The sequence below is a fragment of the Vombatus ursinus genome, unplaced genomic scaffold (genome assembly GCF_900497805.2).
Source record: "Vombatus ursinus unplaced genomic scaffold, bare-nosed wombat genome assembly UNPS02014803.1, whole genome shotgun sequence".
Lineage (NCBI taxonomy): Eukaryota > Metazoa > Chordata > Mammalia > Diprotodontia > Vombatidae > Vombatus > Vombatus ursinus.
The window spans coordinates 2,889,630-2,897,060 of NW_020954581.1; positions in this window are offsets into that span (position 1 = coordinate 2,889,630).

A 7,431-nucleotide genomic window follows, 5' to 3' on the forward strand; every position below is an offset into this window, starting at 1 on the left:
CGGCTGAGCGCGGCGGCAAAGTGGTACCAAGATAACGCTAAAGACTTAGAGGTGTTTTCACCAGAGAAGGGGCCGACAGGCACCCGGGGTAGGTCTGCTATACGCGATGGATAAGCTGCCAAGATCAGGGAATTGGCAGCCCAGAGAAGTGGCCTGCGAGATTCGATACCCGCCACACAGCTGGCGATTGAAATAGAAACAGGTAGAGAAAAGCCGGCGGCAGATGGGTCGCTATCTGCACTATCAGCGGGAGGATCCAACAGCTTGAAATCTTGTAACAAAGTATCTATCGCACAGTAAACAAGCACTTTGAAAGATGTTGATAATTCTACCCTTTCACGCGCTGCTTTGCACGCTCGGTCTCACAGATTTCAGCAATCTTAGCATAGAAGGGAACAGTACATAAAGGGATCGCAAGACTTCGACTTGGAAAGGATCTTAGCGAATCAACCCATTCAAAGGGTTCTTTTAACAGCATAGATTAGGCGAGAAAAGGGATCTCTAGGACAGTAAAGAGCAGAGCTTGGATGCAAACTCCGAATGTAGCGCTCTTTTCTCTATGCGAGTGCCTGATATAAACCTTTCCCGCCTTATCTCGCACTACTCCGGTCACAGAGAATGCTGCCAAACTCTACGATTCCTGCAGTTATCCCAACTCCATCTCCCGCTTCGGGCGCACCGTCGCATACATTTTTGCGAGCGGACCCCGTAGTATGGAATGCATTTTAAAAAATCTTTCTTTCTCAGAATCTTTGATTTCTCCAAGGCTTAAGACAGGTGCGACCCTCCTTCGTAAAACACCTTCTTTGATCCCCTTCCCTGCCTTTATTTTGATTTTGTATAACAGCGCGGAATCTCCGCCGTACCTCGTGCTTAGTAGGTGCTTAATATGAGTTTTATACGTTTGTTTTTGAATGAATTTGGTAGCTTACTACTTAGTCGAGGACTCAGAAGCTACCTGTGGCCAAGGGCGAATAAACCTCAGTTTCCTCATCTGTAAAATGTGGATGATAATATATACAGAACCAACTCCCACGAAGTTGCTCATGAAGTAAAGTATGTAAAGCACTTTGAGCTATGGTATATAAAAGGTAAGTTATCATTTTACAACATGTTGCTTCATAAGATATATTATGTAGAGAGCTGATCAGGACAGTAGCTTTATTAACTTGATGAGCCAAGAGGTTGGGTTTTGGAACTCCCTGAATAACCTACTGCAAATATTTTTATGGAACAGCAGCAGTCCAGATACTATACTGATAATCTTTGGTACTGTATTTTGCAATTTTCTGTGATGTTCTCAAAATAAAAAAATAGGTTCATAGGACTTGGAGCTGCAAGGGACTTTAGCTTTATCAGATGAGGAAACTGAAGCCTAGCTAGGCTAAGTGATTTGCCCAAGATGACAGAGTCAGTAAATAAAACCAGGATTAAAATTTGGATTTTATTGCAAATTCAGCGCTATTTTTCATTACACTATCTTGGTCTCCTTTTACTATTTACTTTATAAAATTTTGCATTTTCAAGGAGCTTCCTGGTTGTTTATGAGTTAATATTTATAACACAAGAGCATTTTTAAAGTGTGGATTTTTGTCTGAGCTCCAGTGCTTTGGAAATGTGAATTCAAAACCCGACTTTAAAAAGTTAGTTACTAACCTCAGGGAGCCAGGGCCCACTCCTCTAATTTCTTTTGTATCTTTTGCCTGACTATGCCAAGAGCACAATAGGTTTAATAAATACTTTTGCTTACTTAAAAGCAAGATACTGACAAGATACCTCAAAATCTTAAAGATGCTAGTACCACTGTCTAACAAGATAAAAAAGGGAAAATTTGATTATGGTAATTACTAAACCTTTCCAGTAACCTCTGTCCTGGTTTGTTGCTTGTTAGCATGTAAGTGTCCCATTATCAATACACTTGGAAACATGGTAATTTTGACTCTATGTGCTACAACTAGGATATTTTAGTTAAGTACTACATACAGTGAACGTGGAGAAAATAATGCATATTTATATAATTCTTGAAGGTTTACATTCAATCATCCAAAAAGTATTTATTAAACACCTAGAATATGCTGGGCACTGTTCTAAAGTTTAGACAAAGACAAAACAAAAAAAATAATCTCGGCTCTCATCAAGTAGAGGGTATTCTCATAGAAAACAGGAACTGGTTTAGCAAGCTCTTAAAAAATGCCTGTTGAATTAAATTTATGTTCTAGTGCTTTCCTTGCAGGAATCCTGAACCTGGTAGTACAATTCCTATGGCCCTCATTTTACAGATGGAGAAACTGAGGCACAGGATATAATAAAGGGGAATTTGTTCAATGAAGAGTATAAATGAGATTTGGTGACCTATAAAACAATTGGGCATATAATCAAAGCAGCTTGAATCCTATATATTACTTCAATGGGCATGACAAATGTTGCTAAGATCTGATATATGTCCTTCGTGACATAAATTCTGAAGAGAACTCAAAATACTTATGGTACCACAACAAGAATGCTGCTTCACCATTATATGTAGGACATATACTGTTTTAATGAATTATCAACAGATTCTTTTGTGATATAGTAAAATAAGTATAATGAAAAGAGAAAACAATGCATTTTAATAATTTAATAGATTCAGATTTGGATGCAGTTATTATAATTTTCAAAATACCATTGACTCTGAAAGGATCTTTGATGTGTCAAAAAGATTTGGCTAAGATCTAAGTACACACCGAAAATTTTGAATTTTTTTTAAGTTTTCTCCCTGACCAGTTCGATGTGGATAGCATAATTCTTATTCTTCCATTTGCTGCAGAGAGGCTCAACTCTGCAGGGACCTGCAAAGATTTTAAACAACTATTAGTTTTTCTATTACTGCACAGAGGTAGAAGGTGGGGAGTAGGATTTGAAATCCCTTTCTCCCCTACAACTAGCTTTAGTGATGCTTTGTAAACTGGGGGAGACAACACTGGAGAATTCCTACTGACTCCATAATATTGGGAGAAGTTATAGGAAGCTCTTTATCTGAAAACAGACAAATTTAGATTCCCCCGAAGATATACATCAAAATTAACATCTTGAAACAGGAAGACTTTTAAATTTTTTTTTCACTTTTAATAATAAGATCTTATTTTTCAAGCTTCCTCAGCATGAAGAATCTATATAGGCAACCTAACCTCAGAATTTGGTTCATGTAAAAATAAAGCAAAATTAAATTCACTTGAATTTGCAGTAGTTTTGATGGGTGTTGGACTATAGATTGACTTTGTTTATAAGTCCTCATAGTGCAGATTAGTAGCATAAATGAAATTAAAGAGTAAATGTTTAAAATGTATAAGTATCTTAAATCAAGCACAGTAGAAATGCACCCTCAAACACTTTAGAGGTACCCATTAATGCACGATTAATTTATATACTAATTACAAATAATTGTCATTCATTAAAGTAAGTAGCTTAAAGACCATTTCTAGGCAACATTTTTCTTATTCTAAGTTGAATTAATGTATTTTCCAGAATCTCAGAGTTGGAAGGGCCCTCAGAGACCATCTAGCCCAACCCAGACTTGAACAGCAGCCCTTTTTGCAACATCTCTGGAAAGTGGTCATCCAGTTTGCACTTGAAGGCCTCCAGTAATGAAGAACTCATTACCTCCTGAAACAACTCATTCTAATTTGGAGCAGCTCTAATTGTGAAGTTTTGGGGATTTTTTCCCCATACTTGAAGCCTATATCTGACCTTTTCAACTGCTGCCCATTGTATCTACTTTGGCTCTCTGGGACCAAGAAAAGCAAGCTTATTTCCCATCCCATATGATGACTCTTCAACAACATAAACCCAAATCTCAACCTCCAAAAGTCTTCTCCTCTCCTGGATAAACATTCCATTTCTCCAGTTGATGCTAGCCAATCTGATCCAATAAGGATGGATATACCCTGTGCTAAATACAGAGAGGATAAAGAGACAAAATAAAATATAGTCCTTGCCCGCAAGGAACTTAGATTCTACTGAGAAGAATCAACTTATTTGCAGAAGGACAGTACACTAGCAGCAGTAAAATTAGGAATGGCTTCCCATAGGAATTGTAACCTGAACTGAACCTTGAAAGAACCTAGCAATCAAAAGAAGTTCATGCCAGCCATGAGGAACAGCCTGTGCAAATGTGTGGAGGTGTAAGATGGAATGCCAAATTCAAGGAGCAGTAAATAGGCCAGTTGGCTAGAATGGAGACTATGCGAAGGTGAATAATATGAAAAAAGCTGGAAAGGGAGTCTGATCTCAGATTGTAAAAGGCTTTTAATATCATTGTGGATTTATATTTTATCCTGGGTGCAATGGGGTCTTGAGCAAAGAGTGACATGGGTAGACTTGTGCTTTAGCAAGGTTTCTTTGGCAATTGTAGAAAGGATGGTTTGGAGTAGGGAGGAGGTAGAAGCTGAGTCCAGTCAGTAGACTATTACAATAGTATGGTCAAGAGCTGATGAGGCTCTGAACTAGGGTGGTAGTCATGTGAGGGGTGAGAAGTGGATGAATCCAAGATATATTGTAAAGGTAGTCTTAACAAGATTTGGCAGCTGATATGGTGAGATATTGTGAAGGAAGAGAACAGATTGAGGATCTCTGAGGCTGCTAACCTGGGGGTTGGAAGGATTATGGTATCCCAAAGAGAAGAGCTGTCTGAAAGAGTGGTGGATTTAGGGTAGGGAAGGTAACGTATTCCATTTTGAGAATTTAGATGCCTATGGGTCATCTAATTGGAGGTATCCAAGAGGTAATGGGTTTTGGGGAACTGGTTCCTTAAGAAAGAGACTAGAACCAAATATATCTGGTGATCATTTGCATAGAAATTATTATTGAACACATGAAAACTGATGATATCTTCAAGTAAGAAAATGTACAGAGAGAAGAGAAGAGGACAAGGCCTTGATAGAAGTTCATAATTAGGGAATGAGAAATGAAGATCTATCAAAAGAGAGACTAGGAACAGTCAGACTGATAGGAGGAGAATCAAAAGAGTATATTGTCACCGAAAAACTCAGGGAGAAAATTCAGATTTTGTGAAGTGGTCAAGAAGGATGAGGACTGAGAAAGTTCATCAGGTTTAGCAATAGAGAGATTGTTGGTAACCTTGGAGAAAGCAGTTTCAGTTGAGTGATGGAAGTTAGATTGGAACAGGTTTAGAAATGAGTAGAAGAAAGGTTGTTGTTGTTCAATCATGTCTAACTCTTCATGACCCCATTTGGGGTTTTCTTGGCAAAGATACTGGAGTGGCTTGCCATTTCTTTCTCCAGTTGGTTTTACAGATGAGGAAACTGATGTAAACAGAACTAAGTGACTTGGTCAAGGTCACACAGCTATTAAGTGTCTAAGGCTGGATTTGAACTCATATCTTCCTGACTCCAGACCTGGCCCTCTATCTACTATGCCACCTAGCTGCCCAGGAGAAAAGTAGAGGCAACAAATGTCAATGGCTTATTCTAGGAGTTTGATAGTGAAAGGCTGGGGCAGCGAGGTGGCGCTATAGTGCATAGAGTGCTGGACCTGGAGTCAGGAAGAGTAGTATTCCTGAATTCAAATCTGGCCTCAGACATTCACTACCTATGTGAGCTTGGGTTTCCTTATCTATAAAATAAGCTGGAGAAGGAAATAGCAGGCCATTCCAATATCTTTGCCAAGAAAACCTCGAATGGGGTCATGAAAAGTCGGATACTACTGAAAAATAACAACAGTGAAAGGCCAGATATAAAATGAAAGCTGAGGAGACTTAGTATCAAGTGAAGACTTTTTAAATGGTGGGGATACCAGGACATGTTCGTAGGCAGCAGCAAAAGATGGCAGTTAGAGAGGGTCTGAAGATTGAAGAGTGGAAATGGTGGTAAAATGGAAGATACAGGATTTGGGAGAAAAGGGAATTAAAGGAATAAGTAGAAGGATTAGCCTTGGCAGGAAGAATAGCTACCTTTTTGTCAGATATTGGGGCAAAGGAGGAGAGAAATATGTTAGGACATCTTGTGGTGTAGAACTGGGAAGTTCATGTTGGATGGCCTCTGTTTTCTCAGCAAATAGGAAGGCTAAGATGAGCTGACAGTAAAGTCTTGAGGAGAGAAGAGAAGGTCTGGAGCCACTGCTATGGGGAGTGTGATATAGAGACAATCAGGGAAAAATAGCAGGATTGTTATGCAACAATAAGGGGCCAACGTAAATAACAGATTTGTAGCGATGTCAGAATGGTTGTGTAACTTCTTCCAACAGTGTGCAAAAGCACCCAGATACTATGCTAAGGTAGATGGTTGAGGTAACCTAGAGTTAATGGTGGACAAAGCACAAGACAAGGGAGCCAGGGAGCCAGCTATTGGATTAAGATTGCAAAGAGAAGAAAGGGAAATCAGAGAAAGAGTGATAGATTGGAAGTGGATGATGCTGTGGGGTGAGGAGAGGTCTTATGGAGGATGAAGTGTCTTATAAGTCTGTCGAGAGGTAGAAAGAGAGGACATTATGGTCAGATAGAAGAATTTCATATTTTTCCATCATGGAGTTACAGTAGACTACATATAGATAATGGTAGAATTAAGGTATGACCTTTACTGTTGTGTTTGAAGTTGTGGTTTGTCGTTTATTCTTGAAGAGGACCATGACATCAGGGAGATGATGACATGAGTTGCAGTTGTAGTGAAGGCCCACAGGAGTTGAGGAGCTTGCTGAAGTGGGAAACCAGCATGTCCAAGTATTTATCAGCATATATACTGAAGTGAGTTCTCAAGTGTAAGGGCATTGTCACACATACCCTTACTATCCTAATTATCTACTTGACAATAATAAAATAAATTTCCTTTCCTTTCCATTTCCATTGAGAACACCTACTTATGGCCCTTATCTCTCCTTGTCTGGACTATTATAATAGCATGCAAACTGTTCCTTTGCCTCCAGGCTCTCCTTAGCTCCAATTTGCCCTGCTAAGAGTTACCAAATCAATCTCGCTAAAGTACAGATTTGATCATTTGACTGTCATGCTTAAAAATCTTTAATAGCTCCCCTTTGCCTACCAAATTAAATCCACGCACCTTCACCTAGCATTCAAGGCCCTTAATGATTTGACTCTAATATGGCTTTCCTGTCTTATTTCTTAATAGCCCCCTTGCTAACATGAGCTATGGGCAGGTGCCTAAGAGAAAAAAAAAGCAGAAAATAAACATGTAAACCTCTGCTGGTCATATTCACATAATGATGGGTGACAGACAAACTTCATAGGGAAAGTGCAAACATAGAAGTGCATTAGGGAAGGGAACAGGGTTGCCAAATGACTACAATTTGACCAATGTGATCCGTATGTTTTCAGAGAAGCTTATTTCTTCTTAGACATGTGTTGAGTTATATCTATTTTTAATTTTTTTTTTTGCTTTGTTAGGTTATTCTAACCCTCCTAAGCCTTCAACTCTAATTTCT